This window comes from Haliotis rufescens, unplaced genomic scaffold, assembly GCF_023055435.1.
Source record: "Haliotis rufescens isolate VD_foot unplaced genomic scaffold, xgHalRufe1.0.p SCAF_4, whole genome shotgun sequence".
Taxonomy (NCBI): Eukaryota; Metazoa; Mollusca; class Gastropoda; order Lepetellida; family Haliotidae; genus Haliotis; species Haliotis rufescens.
The window spans coordinates 2335104-2359232 of record NW_025964112.1 but is presented as its reverse complement, the minus strand read 5'-3'; the positions used below and the strand labels follow the sequence as shown (position 1 = coordinate 2359232).

The 24129-nt window shown below is 42.3% G+C and overlaps 1 protein-coding gene across 13 annotated transcripts in view; it reads left to right on the top strand.

The window, feature by feature from the left end:
* Window positions 1-24129, top strand: part of LOC124149904 (anion exchange protein 2-like) — a 117940-nt gene that overhangs the window by 38979 nt on the left and 54832 nt on the right. For 11 of the 13 annotated variants that reach the window (XM_048381936.1, XM_048381937.1, XM_048381925.1 and 8 more), the window contains exon 3: window positions 23199-23302. The gene's annotated coding sequence lies outside the window, so the exon portion shown is untranslated. Of the gene's footprint in view, window positions 1-2283; window positions 2394-10402; window positions 10426-23198; window positions 23303-24129 lie in introns of those variants that run through there. The other 2 variants (XM_048381934.1, XM_048381935.1) reach the window with 2 other exon arrangements.

Below are 24129 nucleotides of genomic sequence, written 5' to 3'. Positions count from 1 at the left end.
CCACAGGGGCGGTCGGGTAGCCTAGTGGTTAAAGCGTTCGCTTGTAACGCCGAAGACCCGGGTTCGATTCCCAACGTGGGTACAATGTGTGAAGCCCATTTCTGGTGTCCCCCGCCATGATATTGCTGGAATATTGCTAAAAGCGGCGTAAAGCCATCCTCACTCACTCCAAGACAACATTTAGCATGTTTAGAGAAGGAGGTCCATTTTGTTCAGCAAATGCATTCGTTACTGATTGAATGATGAGAAGTAAAAGTTGTAAACAAATGCCCATGACATGTATGCTGCAACTTAAAGTACCAAATGAAATATGAATGATCAAACTGAGAAATAGGTCAATGTATACAGAACGTGCAAATTATACTAACAGATGAGATTGACAAATACAATTAAATAATTATCTGGTAACCATGGTATCTGAAACATGTCGGTATTGACAGAGTACAATGTGATACGATGAATATTGATAGAGTGGCTTGAACCCCAGCTCCTCACTCACTCAGGTCAATGATCACTCCTTGAGCACAGCGGAGAGGAGGACATTGATCTCTTCCTGAGAGCTTCAAACCACTGCACAAATAGAACTTGGTTTCATTTTCAGGCCAGCTGGTAGTTGAATTAATGAATAAGATAATGATCCAGTAGTTGTAGGATGTCCTTGTTCTGTCTGACTTTTAACATTTCCTCAACACAGGTTTTCAGTGTGAAAATTTGATGGTTTTTTTTATAAAGTTGAGTTTTGCAGTTTCTCTCCGGATGTGTGGATGTCCTAATTTTGGGAGGAGGATGTTGTTGTGATGATGGAGGAGGGCTTATTATTATGATGAACCTGCAGTTGTTTGTTGTCTTCCTTGCTCAGTGGCTGTGCTCCCCCTCCCCAGGAAGTAAGTTGGCCCAGTTCTCATGGTTGTCAACAAGTTTTGCAAGTCATAACTTGATTTGGGCTAAAATAAACAGTGGGCTTTGATCCACCTCAATTACCGATACATGATTGATGATTTCGAAGGTATTACCTAGAAGTTTGACAGATGATAAAGTAGACCCAATTTGTGGATAACAACTTCTTTAATACTGTAAAGGCGACGTTTCTGGATAGATCCTTGCTTGACAGCGGCATAAGGATCTATACCGAAACGTCACCTTTACAGTATTAAAGAAGTTGTTATCCATAAATTGTGTCTACTTTGTCATGTTTACCACAGGACAAGCATACTTCATTACAAGTTTGTTGACATGCTGGTGCTCATGTTTTTTGGTGAAACAAAATGTCATGAGTCTTGGTCTAGTTTGATGCTATTGGCTCTGTCCAGACAGCTTTCAAAATATAACACACAAAAAAAGACAGTAGTTATTCTTCTGGTGAATCACAGTTTGGCTCTGGTAATTGCGCTTATTGAAGCAGGGTGCTTAATATGGCAAATATGGTAACGTACTCACTCACTTCACACATATATAACCTAGCACAGCTTGTGTTATTATTATCTATGTAGCATGTGTATGGTCATGTTTGTCAAGAAATAACATTGATCCTTTGATAAAGATATCCTTCTGACCGTCAACATTCCCATGAGTACTAAGCGACTGATTGAATTTCAATTTTACTCACATTTATGGTATTCAACTATGTGTAGAATACAGTAACCATGGTAACGATGCATGTTCAGATGGACAGGGTGGGAATGAGGCAGTGCACTTCATCCCCTGCTTGTTTCCAAATAGTATCCCAATGTTATGACTGATTAAATGACAGGTTGAGCATCTACAGCAGGCATGCCAAGTGCTATCTGTACAGTAGTTGTGGCAGTAGTAGTATCTATCAAACACACCATTTGTCATGGAAATTTTATTAATAGGATCCCTTGATTTAGAAAAATTGAACTAATTGAAACTATTGTCAAGTCTTCATTGTGTTTATGGTGATGCTTGCAATTACTTTATTGAAATTTGTATTCAAGCTGTTTGTGGTTGGTAGACATGAGAAGACAATGGTGTGTGAGGCTGATGGCAGTAGTTCAGTGTGTGTATGTTCAGAAAGGCTTTCATCGGAAATGTATCACATTGTTATGTGCACAAAAGGAGCAGCAGTAAGTTGTTTTAGGTGTGCATATGGATGAGAAGTCATTGTTGTCTCCCAGGATTGTTAACCACTGTCAGTTGTACTTGAGTGAAGTGAATGAGTGAACATGGTGAAGTGAGTATGTGAGTGTGTGTATCCTGTTGTATCCGGGAACACATCGCTAATGTACAACAGGTAAATATAATATGAGACACGACAGGTATGCACGTCAGTTTGACTTGTTCCTAGCAGCAAGTCACATCCGTCAGCTGTATTGCGACATTGCGAGAACCCTACCCTTCAAGCAGGCAAGGTCTTAACATAGATTTACCAAAGGGTAGGCCACTTGTGTTGCAATGGTTATTTGTTGAGAACTTACCAGGGTCCACGATGGGGCCACAAACTGATTATTTCATTGACTATGTAGAACATATTTGTTTATAAGTGATTTTTAATCATGTTCATGTTGTGTTTCGCTTATTATTGATTGTATTTAATTTTATTCTCACTTTATTTATTTGAAAATGTTTAAACGATAACAGAAATAGAACATAGAAAATGGTTATGAATTTACAATGCCATAACCTTGTTATAGGTTTAATATTTTACATATTTGCTGATACATGAAAAGTTTGCTAACAGTTTAAGCCCTGCGGGAATTTGGTTGTCTGAAGCAGAGACATATACCGATATATGGTCTCTGTCTCAAGCTTCAGGTTAACTTGTGAGAGGTCGTGTCTACTGTAGACTTCTTGCCAATAATTACCGGCCATCAAGCTGTGTCGTTTTATGGTCACTTGGCCGGCTACACAGATAACTTGGATAAGGGGAAAACCTGCTGTGTGTCATTGTGTCTGTGTGTCATTGTGTCTGTGTGTCAGTGTAATTATATGTGTGGGTCTTTTGACCACCATGTCAACAATACTGGGAAAAAAAGAATTTGTATTTTTGTGATTTTCCCACTGATTGAGAAAAAGCCACCTGTATGGAATACAGCTCTTCAGACGACCTTGACGTCCATGTCATTGACACCATATCAACAGATGTTTAAGGTTAAAGTATTAGTGTAAGTTAGAGGGGTGTGAGGAGGGTGTGCCGCTATCAACATGATCAAACACTCAAAGTATCTGAAGCTGTCATGTTCTTAAATATTGCTTCTTGGCAAGACTATATATTTTGAGTTACTTTACAAGAACACTCAAAACAAAACTTGAAATTAGAATATAAAGAGCTTTTAATGACTTTTGTGCATTTATCTTTTCAATTAAGAAAAATATAAATATGATGAAGATTGTGTTTATCTTGCAATAATTTTTTTAATGTGAAGTTTACATGATATACAGCTTTTCCATTGGACTACAAGGCAGTCAAATGACCGCAAAATTGACATTCATAAGTGTATGGACGACACTGTTTGACGTAAACACTGATGGACTACTTCCACAGTCCTGCGGAGATACATCCGAGAGTTTGACTGCATCATCGTTCACTAATATTCTCTCTATGACCCTTCCTTAGTGAACACAACGAAGAAATGCACATCCAAAATATCGTAGTATCGACTCGATCCATGTCTAGGCTGACAGTGACAGTATACAGCAATATATGAATTTACCTTAGTATCTATTTGACACATGTTTCAATGATCGGCCAAGTGATCAATGATGACTAACACATGTAACTGCCACAGGTTCATTAACGAACATAACGTTCATCTCCGAAAAAGTTCGGAGAATTGACTTTGTGACATTATGCGTGAGTTCATTAGAGTAAGAACCTTCATAGAGTGAGGGCAAATATTGTATGAATGTTGCCGCAAGCTCCAGATGTTCATAGAGTTTGGCCTTCACTTTTATGAAGGTTCATACTCCAATGAACTCACACAAAGTGGAAGTCAATTTTTAATTGTACATTTAGACATGCGATCATCAAACATACCAGAAAATAGAAAAAACATATTATGTCAAGTAACAATAAATGCTTTAAATGAAAATTGTATCCAAAAAACGTAAGTATATCAAAATATGTTCCTGTTTGCTCAGCTAGTAATCTGCTGAGATCTGGCATCAGCTGACAATTGTGGGGTGGGCAACATTGTTGACCCCGATCCACAAGACGAGTGTTAATTATTTTAGAACACAAACCCTTTGGTAGTGCAAATCATAGTGCTCTACTTCTCCAAACTTATCATTTTGGTCACTTTAATCCTATCAGAAATCAAGAAAAAAAGAAACGCGTGTAAAGTTTCAAAATGCATGCAAATTTTGATCACTTGACAAGTGCAGGGTTGAGCCTGAACCTAAAAACACTAACAAGGCAACATGTGGTACGTACAACCATCAAGATCTGCAAATGAATATTCATAGATCCTTTCTGAAGGAAGGAGTGTACTCTCTATTTCTATCCTAACAACTTTGCCATGGGGGTGTTTACTTGACTGAATGTTGGAAGCAATTTTGTTTTCCAATTCTTTGAATACCAATTCCTGCCCAAAATATTCGTTTGATTTTCATTTCAGTTTCTCTCCAAATTCAGATTTTGATTTGATACGTGCAAACTTAAGCATTTAGTTGCAGTTGGTCATATTTTCAATATTAAGTTTTTTAACATGACCTGTGCCTGTTGCACTTGAGCCCAAACCGTCGCCATTTTCAATAAGCCACAGTTTCGGTAGTAGCAGTAATTTTCAATCTTCGATACTTTGATGAAAAATGCATCAAATTTAGGTACTGTTGTTTCATTGTAAAGCATGTAATTCTGTCATTTGGAATATGTCGTTCATAAGTGACTTCTAATACAATGGCAATTGACACTCCTCTGCTGAATATGGTCACGCAATTTTCCAGTATCCTGCGCGACTGTTTTTGCGACACACAGTCTTAAGGTGAAAGAGTCTGTAAAATGTTCATTGAATAGGTCAGGGTTCAGAAATATAAATAGCTTTTAAATAGTATTTCATTCATCTCAGTCCTGCTGGCACATGTGTTGCGTGTCTGGCCTGAAGGCTGATATACACAAAGTTATTCCCCTAAGAGTCAGATCCAGCCCCACATAATTTGTAATTCTGAAATATTTGATTTTACATGTTCGAGTGCTGAGATAACAACTCAACACCTACCTAGTTATCAGTTGGTAGAAAAGTGGAGGTGCATCAGCCAAACGTGTAGGCATGTTAGCCAAAAGTGTTGGTGTATGAGGCAAAAGTGCAGGTGTATCGTGGCAAAACTTTAGGTGTGTCAGCCAAAAGTGGAGGTGTCTCAGGTGAAAGTGTATGTGTCTCAGGTGAAAGTGGAGGTGTATCAGGCGAAAGTAGAGGTGTATCAGGCGAAAGTGGAGGTGTCTCAGGTGAAAGTGGAGGTGTATCAGGTGAAAGTGGAGGTGTATCAGGCAAAAGTGGAGGTGTATCAGGTGAAAGTGGAGGTGTATCAGGTGAAAGTGTATGTGTCTCAGGTGAAAGTGGAGGTGTATCAGGCGAAAGTAGAGGTGTATCAGGCGAAAGTGGAGGTGTCTCAGGTGAAAGTGGAGGTGTATCAAGTGGAGGTGTATCAGGCGAAAGTGGAGGTGTATCAGGTGAAAGTGGAGGTGTATCAGGTGAAAGTGGATGTGTCTCAGGTGAAAGTGGAGGTGTCTCAGGTGAAAGTGGAGGTGTATCAGGTGAAAGTGGAGGTGTATCAGGTGAAAGTGGAGGTGTCTCAGGTGAAAGTGGAGGTGTATCAGGTGAAAGTGGAGGTGTATCAGGCGAAAGTGGAGGTGTACCATGGCAACGAGCTGGAAGTGGGGTATAGTAAACTATAAAAGGCCAAAGTTTGCTTGGTGAAACTGTGCCATCTCTGAAATCTTGAATTCTTTTCTTCAGTTTGTTTAATGAGCCATATCGCCACAAGTTTCCTGTGACTGATGGTGGATGTAGGGCGACACTTATCCCCTTCATGGGGTATATTACAGATATACATGGTTGATTACATCGACTTGGCTGCCTGCCTGTTAGTAACCTCTTCCCCAAGCATTGGTTGCTAAGAACCAATTCTGACCCAGATCTGAAGGGCAGTTTGTCATGTCTCCCTCATCAAGTTGACATGCCATGATATTCTAAAACACTGAAAGCAGCATTTCAAGGACAGAATTGGTCACCATTACGTGCTCAGATCGTCTCAAGCAATCACTGAAATGAGAAATTGTTGGTCAACATGGTTGTAAAATATTTGGAATAGAAATTGTCCTGTGGAGATCGGCTCATAGTAATAATTTCAAGCATTCTGGTCGTTGTATGTATTGAATTTGTTTTTGAATTTTCATGGTATGTGTGATGCGTCTCATTTGAAGATTCAGGGTAGAAAAGGTCTTCAGCAACCCATGCTTGCCGTAAAATGCCACTATGAATGTCGTAACGGGATCGGGTGGTCAGACTCGCTGACTTCGTTGATGCATGTAATCGTATCCCAATTGCGTGGATCGATGCTCATGTTGTCAATCACTGGATTCTCTGGTCCCAACTCGATTATTTACAGAGCAGTGTCATGTAGCTTGAATATTGCTGAGTGCAGCGTTAAACAACAAACAAACAAACATTTGACAACTTTAAGGCTGTGTTTTGCTACCGCTGTGGAGCGGTCGGGTTGCATAGTGGTTAAAGCGTTTGCTCTTCACGCCGAAGACCTGGGTTCAGTTCCCAACATGGGTTCAATGTGTGAAGCCCATTTCTGGTGTCCCCCGCCATGATATTGCTGGAATATTGCTAAAAGCAGCGTAAAACCATACTCACTCACTCACATCTACGGCTGACTTGGTCCTGCTGTGTCATGCTTGTGGAAGGACAGTCGGTGCAGCATTGCCAGGGATTAATGGTGACCCTTATCTCTGCTGGTTGTATCAGTAACCTGCCCTGCCAAACAGCATGTGTTGGTTCAATTTGAACTTTACCCCAGCAGATAGGTAAGTGACTTCAGACACAAGTTGTCATGGCTACAGATTAGTGGTGACACTGATGCCTCCTAGTTCTCAGTGGGTGGCCGAGATGGGTATTGGTGGAGACACTGATGCCTCCTAGTTCTCAGTGGGTGGCCGAGATGGGTATTGGTGGAGACACTGATGCCTCCTTGTTCTCAGTGGGTGGCCGAGATGGGTGTTGGTGGTGACACTGATGCCTCTCAGTGGGTGGCCGAGATGGGTGTTGGTGGAGACACTGATGCCTCCTTGTTCTCAGTGGGTGGCTGAGATGGGTGTTGGTGGTGACACTGATGCCTCCTTGTTCTCAGTGGGTGGCTGAGATGGGTATTGGTGGTAACACTGATGCCTCTCAGTGGGTGGCCGAGATGGGTATTGGTGGTGACACTGATGCCTCTCAGTGGGAGGCCGAGATGGGTGTTGGTGGTGACACTGATGCCTCCTAGTTCTCAGTGGGTGGCCGAGATGGGCGTTGGTGGTGACACTGATGCCTTTTAGTTCTCAGTGGGTGGCTGAGATGGGTATTGGTGGTAACACTGATGCCTCTCAGTGGGTGGCCGAGATGGGTATTGGTGGTGACACTGATGCCTCTCAGTGGGTGGCTGAGATGGGTATTGGTGGTGACACTGATGCCTCCTAGTTCTCAGTGGGTGGCCGAGATGGGTATTGGTGGAGACACTGATGCCTCCTAGTTCTCATTGGGTGGCCGAGATAGGTGTTGGTGGAGACACTGATGCCTCTCAGTGGGTGGCCGAGATGGGTATTGGTGGAGACACTGATGCCTCTCAGTGGGTGGCTGAGATTGGTATTGGTGGTGACACTGATGCCTCTCAGTGGGTGGCCGAGATGGGTACTGGTGGAGATACTGATGCCTCTCAGTGGGTGGCCGAGATAGGTGTTGGTGGAGACACTGATGCCTCCTAGTTCTCAGTGGGTGGCCGAGATGGGTGTTGGTGGTGACACTGATGCCTCTCAGTGGGTGGCCGAGATGGGTGTTGGTGGAGACACTGATGCCTCCTTGTTCTCAGTGGGTGGCTGAGATGGGTGTTGGTGGTGACACTGATGCCTCCTTGTTCTCAGTGGGTGGCTGAGATGGGTATTGGTGGTAACACTGATGCCTCTCAGTGGGTGGCCGAGATGGGTATTGGTGGTGACACTGATGCCTCTCAGTGGGAGGCCGAGATGGGTGTTGGTGGTGACACTGATGCCTCCTAGTTCTCAGTGGGTGGCCGAGATGGGCGTTGGTGGTGACACTGATGCCTTTTAGTTCTCAGTGGGTGGCTGAGATGGGTATTGGTGGTAACACTGATGCCTCTCAGTGGGTGGCCGAGATGGGTATTGGTGGTGACACTGATGCCTCTCAGTGGGTGGCTGAGATGGGTATTGGTGGTGACACTGATGCCTCCTAGTTCTCAGTGGGTGGCCGAGATGGGTATTGGTGGAGACACTGATGCCTCCTAGTTCTCATTGGGTGGCCGAGATAGGTGTTGGTGGAGACACTGATGCCTCTCAGTGGGTGGCCGAGATGGGTATTGGTGGAGACACTGATGCCTCTCAGTGGGTGGCTGAGATTGGTATTGGTGGTGACACTGATGCCTCTCAGTGGGTGGCCGAGATGGGTACTGGTGGAGATACTGATGCCTCTCAGTGGGTGGCCGAGATAGGTGTTGGTGGAGACACTGATGCCTCCTAGTTCTCAGTGGGTGGCCGAGATGGGTATTGGTGGTGACACTGATGCCTCCTAGTTCTCAGTGGGTGGCCGAGATAGGTGTTGGTGGAGACACTGATGACTCTCAGTGGGTGGCCGAGATGGGTGTTGGTGGAGACACTGATGCCTCTCAGTGGGTGGCTGAGATGGGTATTGGTGGAGATACTGATGCCTCTCAGTGGGTGGCCGAGATGGGTGTTGGTGATGACACTGATGCCTTTTAGTTCTCAGTGGGTGGCTGAGATGGGTATTGGTGGTAACACTGATGCCTCTCAGTGGGTGGCCGAGATGGGTGTTGGTGGTGACACTGATGCCTCTCAGTGGGTGGCCGAGATGGGTGTTGGTGGAGACACTGATGCCTCTCAGTGGGTGGCCGAGATGGGTATAGGTGGTGACACTGATGCCTCTCAGTGGGTGGCCGAGATGGGTGTTGGTGGAGACACTGATGCCTCTCAGTGGGTGGCCGAGATGGGTATTGGTGGAGACACTGATGCCTCTCAGTGGGTGGCCGAGATGGGTGTTGGTGGTGACACTGATGCCTCTCAGTGGGTGGCCGAGATGGGTATTGGTGGAGACACTGATGCCTCTCAGTGGGTGGCCGAGATGGGTGTTGGTGGTGACACTGATGCCTCTCAGTGGGTGGCCGAGATGGGTGTTGGTGGTGACACTGATGCCTCCCAGTGGGTGGCCGAGATGGGTGTTGGTGGAGACACTGATGCCTCCTAGTCTCAGTTGGCACCAGTCTGTCTGATTATGAGTCAGTCTAGGCTGATGTAGTTGTCATTGAATAAATTACTTCTGACTTCAGACAACATACACCCGTCTAGCATGGCCTACTACTCCTGTTAATCCGGAACCCTTAACCCAAAACTTTTCTGGTTTCCCCCATCGTGATATTGTTAGAATAATGCTAAAAGCACCGTAAAACCTTTTTAACCCCAAGCTATACATTTCTAGTGACATGCTAATAATGTTTGTTTGTTGTATAATGCAGCATTCAGCAATATTCCAGCTATGTGACGGCAGTCTGTAAATAATCGAGTCTTCAGGGGTCGTTAATAACCTATTTTTCAGAATACTTTTTGTTATAGAATGTATTTTACAGAGTGTATGTATTTTAACTACTGAAATACATAAACTTTCATAACATTATATTTCATCAAGATTTTATTTGCACATTTGAAATGTTCCTTTCCTTACCTGTGTGGCTGATGCAACATTTCCCTTGCATATGAAGTCAGCCTTTGATTTGACCCTATTCACCCTGGTGGAAAGCCAGTATTCCAAAATAGATTGATTATGCAAGATCACGGCGTGTTACAATGTGTTACCTGCCCAGGTATAATGTATTACCTGTGTATGAGGCTAGAATACATCAGTGAGAGTGGAAACTGTTACAAGAGTACCTATTGACTGTGAGGACAATGCAGTGGCTGTTGAGGACAATCTGTGTGGGGACGAAGGAGTCCCTGGTGTCACCTGTAGAAAATACCTTCTCAAGTCTTCATTCGCCTTAGTTTTTTTTGTGACATGTTGGAAGAAATAATGTCCTTTGCAGGATGTCAGCTGCATGTTTTGCGGTTATGCTTGCACGTGTCTGTCGACATGCATGGCTGGAGAGACTGTGTTGCAGGTTCTATTGAGTGACTTCATATTCACATAGTGCTGGATGTACGCACACCTCCACAGGTGCATGCTTCAAGCCGACTCACTGTGGGTATGTTTTTGCAGCTCTAATAGGGATATGTAGAAGCACATGCTAAGTTGGTATGTTTCAGGAACCAATGGTAATCTTTCAGCAGATGCACAGTTGATAGTAGCTTCTGCTTCTGTGTCTTTTGTACTCTTTACAAGTTTATACTTCGAAAAGGCTAGCCTTTGATATGTTTCACCTCATGGGGATTCTGGGTTAGAGTGGGTTGCTCCCAGCTACCTGTGCTCATCGATGGTATGATGATATGTTTTTGAAGGAATGCTGTGGGTATGCGTCAAGTAGACTCACCGATGGTATGTTCTTGAAGGGATATGTGGTAATGCTACAGGTAAACTCACCAATGATATGTTCATGAAGTGATATGTGGGTATGCTTCAAGTAGGCTCATCAATGGTATGTTGGTATGTCCTGAAGGGATGCTGTGGGTATGCTACAGGTAAATTCATCGATGGTATGTTCTTGAAGGGATATGTGGGTATGTTCAAGTAGACTCATCAATCGTTTGTTGGTATGTTTTTGAAGGATTGCTGTGGGTATGCTTCAGGTAGACTCACCAATGGTATGTTGGTATGTTCTTGAAGGGATATGTGGGTATGTTCAAGTAGACTCACCGATGGTATGTTGGTATGTTCTTGAAGGGATATGTGGTAATGCTACAGGTAAACTCACCAATGGTATGTTCATGAAGTGATGTGGGTATGCTTCAAGTAGGCTCATCAATGGTATGTTGGTATGTTCTTGAAGGGATGCTGTGGGTATGCTTCAAGTAGACTCACCAATGGTATGTTGGTATGTTCTTGAAGGGATGCTGTTGGTATGCTTCAAGTAGACTCACCAATGGTATGTTGGTATGTTCTTGAAGGGATGCTGTTGGTATGCTTCAGGTAGAGTCACTGATGGTATGTTGGTATGTTTCTTGAAGGGATGCTGTTGGCAGGGTTAGAAATTGGCACTAGTCCTGTAGTCCTTGCCAAACTGCCCAATAGTTAAGGTATCATAAGGACTAGTAGACATTTGCCATTTTTAAGGGTTTTGCTATACATTATCATTATAAGGACTAGTGGTCCAAAAATGTTAGTTTCTACCGCTGTGTTGGTATGCTTCAGGTAGACGCACTGATGGTATGTTTGTATGTTTCTTGAAGGGATGCTGTTGGTATGCTTCAGGTAGAGTCACCGATGGTATGTTGGTATGTTTCTTGAAGGGATGCTGTTGGTATGCTTCAGGTAGAGTCACCGATGGTATGTTGGTATGTTTCTTGAAGGGATGCTGTTGGTATGCTTCAGGTAGAGTCACCGATGGTATGTTGGTATGTTTCTTGAAGGGATGCTGTTGGTATGCTTCAGGTAGACTTACCGATGGTATGTTGGTATGTTTCTTGAAGGGATGCTGTGGGTTTGCTTCAAGTAACCTCATCGATGGTACATTCTTGAAGAGATATGTGGGTTTACTTCAAGAAGACTCAACGATGGTAAGTTGGTATGTTTCTTAAAGGGATGCTGTGGGTATACTTCAGGTAGACTCACCAATGGTATGTTGGTATGTTCTTGAAGGGATGCTGTTGGTATGCTTCAAGTAGACTCATCAATCATATGCTGGTATGTTTCTTGAAGGGATGCTGTTGGTATACTTCAGGTAGACTCACCGATAGTATGTTGGTATGTTTCTTGAAGGGATGCTGTGGGTATGCTTCAGTTAGACTCATCAATTGTATGTTGGTATGTTTCTTGAAGGGATGCGGTAGGTATGCTGCAAGTAGATTCACTGATGGTATGTTGGTATGTTTCTTGAAGGGATGCTGTTGGTATGCTTCAAGGTAACGAGTTAAACACCACTAATTAGGGCTATCACCTAGGTGTGTTTGAGGTGTCCCCATAAAGTTGGTGTGTGTTGGTCCAGTGCAAGTGCCTGGTCTGTTGTCAGGAGGGTGTTACCAGGTAAGAGCTGATAACCGTCGGGTTGCTGTGTCCAGACAGCAGGTTGCTGGGGTTGTTGTGTCCAAACAGCAGGTTGCTAGGGTTGCTGTGTCCAAACAGCAGGTTGCTGGAGTTGCTGTGTCCAAACAGCAGGTTGCTGGGGTTGCTGTGTCCAAACAGCAGGTTACTGGGGTCGCTGTGTCCAAACAGCAGGTTACTTGGGTTGTTGTGTCCAAACAGCAGGTTGCTGGGGTCACTGTGTCCAAACAGCAGGTTGCTGGGGTCACTGTGTCCAGACAGCAGGTTGCTGGGTTTGCTGTGTCCAAACAGCAGGTTGCTAGGATTGCTGGGGTCACTGTGTCCAAACAACAGGCTGCTGGGGTTGCTGTGTCCAGACAGCAGGCTGCCGGGGTTGCTGTGTCCAAACAGCTGGTTGTCGGGGTCGCTGTGTCCAGACAGCAGGTTGCTGGGGTCACTGTGTCCAAACCATAGGTTGCTGGGGTCACTGTGTCCAAACAACAGGCTGCTGGGGTCACTGTGTCCAGACAGCAGGCTGCTGGGGTTGCTGTGTCCAAACAGCAGGTTGCTGGGGTCGCTGTGTCCAGATAGCAGGTTGCTGGGGTCACTGTTTCCAAACAGCAGGTTGCTAGGATTCCGGGGTCACTATGTCCAAACAACAGGTTGCTGGGGTCACTGTGTCCAGACAGCAGGCTGCTGGAGTTGCTGTGTCCAAACAGCAGGTTGCTGGGGTCACTGTGTCCAGACAGCAGGTTACTGGGGTCGCTGTGTCCAGACAGCAGGCTGCTGGGGTCACTGTGTCCAAACAACAGGTTGCTGGGGTCACTGTGTCCAAACAGCAGGTTGCTAGGATTGCTGTGGTCACTGTGTCCAAACAGCAGGTTGCTAGGATTGCTGGGGTCACTATGTCCAAACAACAGGTTGCTGGGGTCACTGTGTCCAGACAGCAGGCTGCTGGAGTTGCTGTGTCCAAACAGCAGGTTGCTGGGGTCACTGTGTCCAGACAGCAGGTTACTGGGGTCTCTGTGTCCAGACAGCAGGCTGCTGTGGTCACTGTGTCCAAACAGCAGGTTGCTGGGGTCGCTGTGTCAAGACAGCAGGCTGCTGGGGTCACTGTGTCCAAACAGCAGGTTGCTGGGGTCACTGTGTCCAGACAGCAGGTTACTGGGGTCGCTGTGTCCAGACAGCAGGCTGCTGGGGTCACTGTTTCCAAACAACAGGTTGCTGGGGTCACTGTGTCCAAACAGCAGGTTTCAGGTGTTTTTTTAGACTTGGTATAAACTTTATTTCACTAGTATTCAGAGTTTGTAGCTACTCCTGCTTACAGACTAGTGTGAATTTGGAAGGCTGACTCTTGACTTTTCTTTCCATGTTGAGCAGGTTAAGCTGACTTGCAGTTAAATTACTTAATTAATGCTCAAAGCTGTTGTAAACCCAACTCACTCACACCCTGAAGGGATTCTAGGTTAGAATTGGATCATGTAGTCAGGTTTCTTGACTAAGTTTATTTCAGGTAATTGTACCCAGGCATCATGGAATGTTGCTCATAATATCAATCACTGGATTGTCTAGTCCATACTCTAGTTAATATTGCTGACAGTGGCGTTAAACATGTTAAACAAAACCCGCTAATTCACTCTGCTGCTTCTGGTTGTGATCTGGTCTGATAATGCAGGCACTGGTGTGAGGTGTGAAATTAGGCGTCAGCTGTCGTGTGGCTGACTCGTTTGTGGATCAGAGGCCTCACAACGCTGTCCCTGACATGTCTCCAAGGTTCCCACACACCTGGTGTCACACAAGGTGGCTTCCACATCAGAGGACGATGTGGCTTTCATGTGTCGTACAACAGGTTAAACATGCAGGACAGGAGACTTTCCTTGCAGGATTGTTTTTCATTTTTCTACAGCAGCCTTTGTTTCCTCCCTGTAGTGACCTTGTAGGAGGCGAGTTGGGTCACACCTTTCCACTGTGATGGTTGCCAGTCTTCAGCCTTCGAAATTCACAGTAGTCCGCTAGCCCAAGACTACAAAATGTTGTTGAGGACATGTAAAACTCCAATGATAGCTCCCATTGACTCGTCACATTTGAGTTTAATAATTCTGAACCTGTTTAAACCTAACGCTTCAATTTGCTACAAATTGCAACTGAATAAAACTGACAGAAAAATTAATCATAGTAAAGATGATCTTGTTCAATAGCCAGATTAGCTACAAGCTCTGAAGGCAAGTGAAATAAGGTTTACACTAGTCATAAAAAAATGAATTTCTAAGGCTCTGCTAGTCTGCCCTTGAAAATTTCTGGCTGGATGGTCCCCATGCTTGTCATTAGGCTAAGATCAATAGTAGTTGGATATCAATATGGTGTAGGATTAAGGTAATGGTTGAGTCATCACACTGCGCTATGACAGTGCTCGTACTTTGCCCTTTATTGTCATCTGGACTAAGTAGGCCAATCTGTGCCAAAAGCGTGTAGTTTGCTATTATTTTCTGTACATATCAGTCTTAGTTTATGGACTTTTAGACGGTGACCTAACTAGACCGTAAGACACTTCACAAGAAAGGGGCTTTGGACGAGTGCACACATGATAGATAGACTGACAGACTACCTGTTATCACATGTCAATTCCAGTGGCCCAACTTTGTTGCAATACATGCTGTTGTTCTGATCTGGTTTACAGCTCACATGTGCATCTTGTATTTCATTGCTAGCCTCTGATATTATACAAATATTTACTCTTGACGAGGTCAGTATGCCAAAAAAAGGTCCCAAGGACCCAACCTGTAAGGTGGTTGGGTCCAGTCAGACCGCCGAAGGGGTCGGGTCCAAGGGTCCTTGTTTCCGCATATTTACCTTATCAAGAGTAATCATTAGTTTTGTTATACCAAAATTCACTTTAAAGTTCGAGAAGTCTTTTAACCGTCCTCTGTTTCATTACAGTAACTTAGCTGCAAACCGTGACATGATTTCTAGCAGGCGAATCAGTATTCATCATGTGACAGGTCAATACTGATCATGTGATAATATTTGAAGTCAGTGTTGGTCTCATGATTTCAGGGTCTACATTGAAATGTATTGTTTCGTCACATGGTATGGATTAACCAATGGAATGGCAAGATTCTTAATCGAGGTATGACCATGTATGACAAATCGTGATATGTTGCTTGTATATCAATTCTGTCCTGCACGGTATAGCATACATCACACTTTCCTTGAGATATGGAGGACCTTCTGGGAAGCAGTAATAAAAATTTCTGTTTGTGTCAATAATTGAAAAACACAATGTGCAATCTGAATGGAGCCATGATAGTCCGACGACATGTTGTCTTCCACATGCAGGTATTGCTACACCTGAAGAGCTGATCTCGGAACACTGCGCGTTGTCCACACTGGTAACTTGCTTAATAATGTTGGTACGTTAGGTGACAAAATCAACCGGAATTTTTTTAAATTTAATACCAAATGATACGTCTCCTTCACATTTTTACAACAAGTCTTTGATGTCAATGGGGGTCCTGTGATTTTGGCTATGCATTTTGCAGATGAGAGTACCGGTACTAATTTTATTGTGTATTCCATTCTTCAGTATTTGCCAAACACTTTTGAGTCTACTTGCCTGAATCTGTCTTGACAACATTTTCAGTAGACCTTAGTGTTAATGTATGGACTTTAATTAGCAAACCTTACTTGACCAAGAGGTGTTTACTTGACTTGGGATGCAGACTAGTGGCTAAAGTCACAGACTGCGTTATTAAGAGGAATATAACTTATCTCTATCAAAAGCTTTTCTGAAATTGACGAGGATGCAGTAAAATGTAACTGTTTGCCTTTCTGATATACTTACAACATGGTGACCTGAATTAAGTACAAATATTTTATCTGTGGTACTGTAGTCTTGTCTAAAACCTGCTGGTGATTCAGACTGTCTGCTGTACAGAACATTAGAAATTGGCCCTCGTCCAACAGCCCTTGTCAAACTGTCCAATAGGAAAGGTATCATAAGGACTTTTAAGGGTTTCGCTATATGTTATCTTTATAAGGACTGGTGGGTTAAAACTGTCAGTTTCTATTGCTGATCATGATGGTTGTAGATATTTGGCTCAGTATATCAAGCTGAACACCTTCTGCCCATAACTGATGTCAATGTAAACTAATACCTAAATGACTATATAGTACTATAAAGAATCAGGTGTATTGTAACTTCTTTTGAGTGACTATTATATTTATGACACTGGATGGTATTAACTACAGTCACAATATCAGAGAATGGCCATTAGTGTTTTCTGTCGATCATTAAATCTGTTGTGAAAATGTACCCAACAGATTTATTTTGGAGCCAGGTGTTGACAGTGTATTATATAGATTGGGTCAGCAGATGGTGTTCAGGGAGTCATCTACTGCATCCAGAAAGTCTTGCTGAGGCTGTGCTGTGTGAGTGTCAATGTCCTGGTGTCTTGCTCACAAGCCATTGACTCCTCAACAATGGACACACTGGAGCGTTAAACCAGCCAAACATCATCACACTTAGCAACAAGTTATATAACACACTAAGTTCCTTTGGAGATGGTTTATGTGTTGTTTGCACAATATTGCAATGGATGTACTGTGACATGCTTGAGCGTCACTGTAAAGTGCTGCAGGTAAATAGATCCTGATAGTTATATTGCGGGACTGGTTTGGGAGTGAATGGTCTTCCGGTATTTAAAGCCTCCTGAGGAATAAGAATATTTCTGATTGGTTATTGATGTTTTGTTTGTTTGGTTTGTCCTGTTTGTATTGCATGATTCGATGCCTGTGTGAGACTGTCATGCATGGACAACTTCATCAACTAGGGTAACCTAATCACTTCCTTCTTGTGTGCAACCAGGGTAACTGTGCTTTTGTGTTGTGCTTTCAGGGGGTTTGTTTATGTTTTTTGTCTAGATATGATTTTGCCTGATTATGTGTGACATCACTCTGACTCAATGGACTGACAACATGGACAACACAGTGACCTGATGGACTGCAACAACATGGTGACCTGATGGACTGTGACAACATGGTGACCTGATGGACTGCCACAACATGGTGACCTGATGGACTGTGACAACATGGTGACCTGATGGACTGCCACAACATGGTGACCTGATGGACTGTGACAACATGGTGACCTGATGGACTGCAACAACATGGTGACCTGATGGACTGTGACAACATGGTGACCTGATGGACTGCCACAACATGTTGACCTGATGGACTGTGACAACATGGTGACCTGATGGACTGCCACAACATGGTGACCTGATGGACTGTGACATCATGGTGACCTGATGGACTGTGACAACATGGTGACCTGATGGACTGCCACAACATGGTGACCTGATGGACTGTGACAACATGGTGACCTGATGGACTGCCACAACATGGTGACCTGATGGACTGTGACAACATGGTGACCTGATGAACTGTGACGACACGGTGACCTGATGGACTGTGACGACACGGTGACCTGATGGACTGTGACAACATGGTGACCTGATGGACAGTGACAACATGGTGACCTGATGAACTGTGACGACACGGTGACCTGATGGACTGCGACAACATGGTGACCTGATGGACTGTGACAACATAGTGACCTGATGAACTGTGACAACACAGTGACCTGATGGACTGCGACAACATGGTGACCTGATGGACTGCGACAACATGGTGACCTGATGGTCTATGACAATATGGTGAACTGATGGACTGTGACAACATGTTGACCTGATGGACAGTGATAACATGATGACCTGTGCACTGCGACAACATGGTGACCTGATGGTCTATGACAATATGGTGACCTGATGGACTGTGACAACATGGTGACCTGATGGACCGTGACAACATTGTGACCTGATGGACTGTGACAACACATGGTGACCTGATGGACTGTGACAACATGGTGACTTGATGGACTGTGACAACATGGTGACATGATAGTCTATTACAACATGGTGACCTGATGGACTGCGACAACATGGAGACCTGATGGTCTGTGACCTGATGGACAGTGACCTGATGGTGACTTGATGGACTGTGACAACATGGTGACCTGATGGACTGTGACAACATGGTGACCTGACGGACTGTAATAACATAGTGACCTGATATTAATATTAATGAATAATTAGTATGTCAAATTTATGCATTAATAATTTACTATTTAATAAAGTATTTGTATTTTGGGAATTTAAAAATTCAAATCATAAACATGATAAAAAATCAACCAAAAAATCCCCATAATTTAACATGTGTTCCTGGAAAATTCAACTATATTTTTGTAACTTATAAATAATCTGTGATTGGCCAATGATTGAAATCCCAACCCATTCCCAAGATTTGTTTTCCTAGATATAGCTGTGTTGTGTTGGTCACATGTTGCAAGACCCTGGAGACAATCACCTCCACTCGTGACTTCACTGTCATGTTCATAAACTTCAGGTCGGCCGTTCAATAGACATCTGTCACAAATACCTAATGGCAGGCAGCTTGATTAAAGTCTTCATGCTTCACTATAATTGACACATTGCTTTTTCAATTTAAAATATGTAGACAATGACTGATTTATAGCGATTCTTTTTTGCATAGGAAAATATATTGGTTTTAGACAAACAATTCTTTCCTAAGCATGAGGAATGAAATGATAAAATGAATACGTCATCCGAATTAGACATTAAGTTGTCCGGGGCTACTTGGGGGCTATTTCTGTGGTGTTTGAATCAAGGAACCCCTTAAATCATTAGGATTGTTACAAGGACCCAAATATTTCCTAAATTGCAACCACCAGGTAATTAATTTTATCATATAATGGGTAGGTTTCTCGGCAGGATAAAGCCAACGGATAAAAACGATATCCGTTGGGGTCATATGCGGATAGAGATGCAAATATCAAAGGTCAAGTAGGGACTACTTTCACTGTTTATAAACAAACATGGCGTCGCCCTCGTCATTCGGCGATCGAGTCAGAATTAACCATCGGGAATCTGGATAAACTACAGGGATAATTGCTATCATTATCAAAAGAACAGTCTAATACACTGAAAATCAGTGTCTAACTGTGACGTAGCTAAGGCATTTTATAAGTTTGGGCAACTTTGGAGATATAAATTTCAAAACAATTTTGCGAGGGCACGAGGCCTAGCCAAGCGGGATCAGTAGCCATATCTGTGCTTGTTCACCTCTGCGGCTTGAAACCTTCTCCACAAATTAAAACAGTTGGATTTGGCCGAAATATGTTTGAATTGTTACCTTGTTTCGTTTTGTCGCTGGGTGAACATCTGACTACACTTCTGAACGTTATGACAGGACAGACCGACTGTCAACAACGTCTGACCGTGGCCGTGACGTCTCATAGACTAGGGTTAGAGTAGCTTCCCTTTGACAAAGGGCAGTTACTCTAGCTGACAGACCGATGGATTGCCACGAAAGGCAATTAAAAACAATTGTTGTTTTGCGTATATGTTGCTTCGCCACTGTATAAGATTTATAAGAAACAGATTTCAGTTGGAACTATATTGGCTACTGTCATTGTCCGACTGACACATCACTTACCCTGTGACGTAATAAATATTAATGCGCGCATTCCAGGAAAACTCGCAATGTTTCGGTAATGTTTGTGAGAGAGGGAAAGCGATTCTCAAGCACAGAATTAAAGAATGACATTATATGATAAAGAGGTTATCACGCTTGTGTGTTTGTGGATGGTAAATATCCTGTATTAGGAATAAACACTATGTATTTAGCTCGCCAAGGCTCGCTAAATACAATGTTTATTCCTAATGCAGGATATTTACCATCCACAAACACACTCGCGTGATAACCTCTATATGTATGATTTAGGATTAAGGTTCTTCTTTAACAAGCAGAATGGTTAGGATGATTGAAGGGTAAAATGGATCTGTTTATCCTCCACTTCTCTATAGTGAGAAACTGTTCCTGTTTTAAGTGATCATTATCCAGGTGATGGTTCATAAACAATGCTTCCTTATTTGGAAATGGCTAATTTGTTGTCCTGGTCCTGATATGTCCTGCCTGGGCTATCATACAGCTGATAACATCATCACATAGCCTTGCTCCAAGTCTGTACTGAATGATAAGTCCATAGATGAATAGTAATTCTACCTTATAAAAGGCATGTTCAGGTGAGCAGACTTTTATAGGACCACTTGTACTTATTGTTTATATAATCTAGAAATTATGATTAGACCAAGAATTATTGCAATAGAGACTTGTGCAAGTCTAAACATTACGGTACATATGAGTTGTACAAGTGGTCAATTCCTGTACACTGTTGCTGATGTGTGTCCTTGGGGTGGTGAATCATTGTTATTTAAAGCTGTCAGTGATGACTGGAATCGCATGCAGGGCCAACTAGACAGTATTCCAGTCACAGACCATGAGGCCTATGGTTCCATGTATGTACAGTACTTGTATAACATGTCAGTGAGTGCTGTTTGTTCTGAGCTTGAAAACTTCATCTTTAAACAGAGATATTTAACAATATATTTTCATTGTTTGTGGTACATCATAAACAAATTTTCATTGATTTGAATAAATATGATAGTAGTGTGGTACATAGTTTAACCTGTAATGCCCATATTTTGAACAGATAAACAAAATGTGATATTTGCCTTCAAGACATTCACCACACTTTTCACAAAAAGCATCAACTGATTTTTAAAAAACATTTTAGTCTATAATTTTTTATTTTGAGATAATGGTAACCTGTTCTAAACATTGCAAACTTCTACATAATGATATATTTTTTATGCTATTTAAATAAAATGTCGGTGTGGAGAAAGGCCTTGTTTCATAAGTACTGATATTGTTGACCCTGGATGTCCTAGGAGTTAATTCTGGCAATCTCTGAGTAAATACTGACATGACAAGTGTAACGTCACCAACTTCCTGCACCATCTGCCTGCACCATCCATACCATCCAAGTCCATACATTAACAGACTATTCCTGACAATGGACACCACCTTCATGTCCCCGACATTGTCATATGTTTGCAGCATGATGTAACAGTGCTTTAAGCATACCTATTCTGTGGTAATCCTGTTCCTAATCCACTACTTTATAATCTACTTATAGCTGTAGATATACATGGGGTATCGACCACGTTCTCCAAGGGCTGAGTCATATTAATTTTTAGGCTCTATATCAAATTTTTAGTAAGACTTTACCAGTACATAATTTAGTGTTTATAATTTCAATTGTATATCTAATTGTGCCACCTCAAATTTCCAAGCTCTATAAATGTATTGGCTGACCTATAATTGGCCAATCAAGGCATGCTATGAAGACACACAGACAGACAGATTGTTTATTTTAGTCTCACCTCACAAAAATATTGACATAGATACATGTGATAGTCCATATAAGCGAGCCACTCGTTAAGGGTTACGAAAATGAATAGATTCTACAGGGCTGTAGGTGTTATTGTGATCAGGCTTAGAAAACAGGACTTGTAAGTAGGGTTCAAGCATGAACATGATGAAGAGAATGGTTCACAGAGATTTAAAAATATTTACAGTTTTGGAAATAAGAATGAAAGTCAAAAGGCTGCTTGTCATAACCCTATTGTTAAAAGTTTAACAATTAGAGGTTAGTAGATTTATAAAATATCGTGGCAAACTTCAAGGACGTTGATTGTATTAATCTGCATCAGAAAGAACCAGGTTGTTTTTTGTTCCTTATTTAGTTTTTGTTTACAACACTGACTGATTTATAGCACAATAACTGACTGGTGTACTCTTACGGTGGAGAAGATGTGGCATAGCTTGAGTTATCGTGGCTCTGATCTGGTAGCAGTGTCTCATCAGTTAAATATCACTGCGCATGATGTAATATGTCAATATGTGAGGCATGTATTCCTCCTGTGGATGGATGAAGCAGATGCGGGGTGCATGGCGGAAGTGACATTTACTCAGGAATCTCGGCTGCATGTTGATCAGAGTTGTTAAGAAGAAAGTCACGCATTTTCTTACATTGTATGTTATTGTACAAATTGTGTCACTGTTTGTTTATTCATGCACAATTTTACCTCCCAGGGAAAATGTTGTGATTTCTGGGTGAAAATTAGAAAAATATGTTTACAAATGTGTAGCATCCAGCTTCCCTTCAATACTGGTGTAAGTTTCTTGAAACAAGATCATTTCACTCTGGTTATATTAGATTTCAGAGGTTTATTTTAAACTAAATGATAAATACAATTATGTATTATTTTAGAGCATGTATAATAAATCAGCACTGTCAACATTTTTTTTACTTTGAGTAACATGCGATACTAGTGGTAACAGTAGTCAGGTATTTTTGAGAAACAATTGTTTAAAAGGTCCAACATAAGTAAGTACATTCCTTCTGTCACCTTGAAGTACAATAGAAGTAGGAGTGTCACGCTGCTGAAATAGCCTTTTTGTTGTTGTAGAAAACAAAAGAGGTAGAAATTGCAAATCACTGTTCATTGAGGTGCTGCAGCACTTGTCTTGGCATTGCTCCCTTGTTGGGAGAAACCTGGTGATAAATCCGAAGAACAAGAAAAATTTGTTTTCATATTTTGTTGCGAAGCCTTGGCGGCTGCCACCGACTGGTTTAAATAAATATTTTGACCCAGAAACATGCCGCAGATGTCAGAGGTTAGAGGTCAAGGGTAGCTGAATATTTCCTCCTACGATTTTGTTTGTCTACTATTTGCACAACCTGTGTAAGATAAGAGTATCGTCAGTTGTATATGGGAACTCCAGCAAATGGCTCGGCTTGGAGACATGGGAACCAGCTTTTGGCTTGTTTGACCACAGCTATGTTTTTGTCATTAACAGGTGAAGTTGCAATCACGAAGTCATCACATTTAACCCGCTGTCTGACTGGAACCACGTAAATTTCTCTTCATGTACACAGGGAGAATCCACCAGCCGTAGTTCAGGTAGGTGTCTATTGCAGTTATATGGTTATACCACATATTGTATGTAGTTAGTGGTGTATATTGCAGTTATATGCTGGGTTATACATGCATATTGCCTGTGATTAGTGGTGTATATTGTAGGTAGTTTAATATGATGGGTTATGCATGCATATTGCCTGTGATTAGTGGTGTATATTGTAGGTAGTTACATGCTGGGTTATACATGCATATTGCCTGTGATTAGTGGTGTATATTGTAGGTAATTTAATCTGCTGGGTTATACATGCATATTGCCTGTGATTAGTGGTGTATATTGTAGGTAGTTTAATATGCTGGGTTATACATGCATATTGCCTGTGATTAGTGGTGTATATTGTAGGTAGCTACATGCAAGGTTATACATACATATTGCCTGTGATTAGTGGTGTATAGTGTAGGTAGTTACATGCTGGGTTATACATGCATATTGCCTGTGATTAGTGGTGTATATTGTAGGTAGTTTAATATGCTGGGTTATACATGCATATTGCCTGTGATTAGTAGTGTATATTGTAGGTATTTACATGCTGGGTTATACATGCATATTTTATGTAGCTAGTGGTGTGTATTGCAGTTATATGCTGGGTTATACATGCATTTTGTGTGTAGTTAGTGATTTATATTGTAGGTAGTTACATGCTGGGTTATACATGCATATTGTATGTTATTAGTGGTGTATAGTGTAGGTAGTTTAATATGCTGGGTTATACATGCATATTGCCTGTGATTAGTGGTGTATATTGTAGGTAGTATAATATGCTGGGTTATACATGCATATTGCCTGTGATTAGTGGTGTATATTGTAGGTA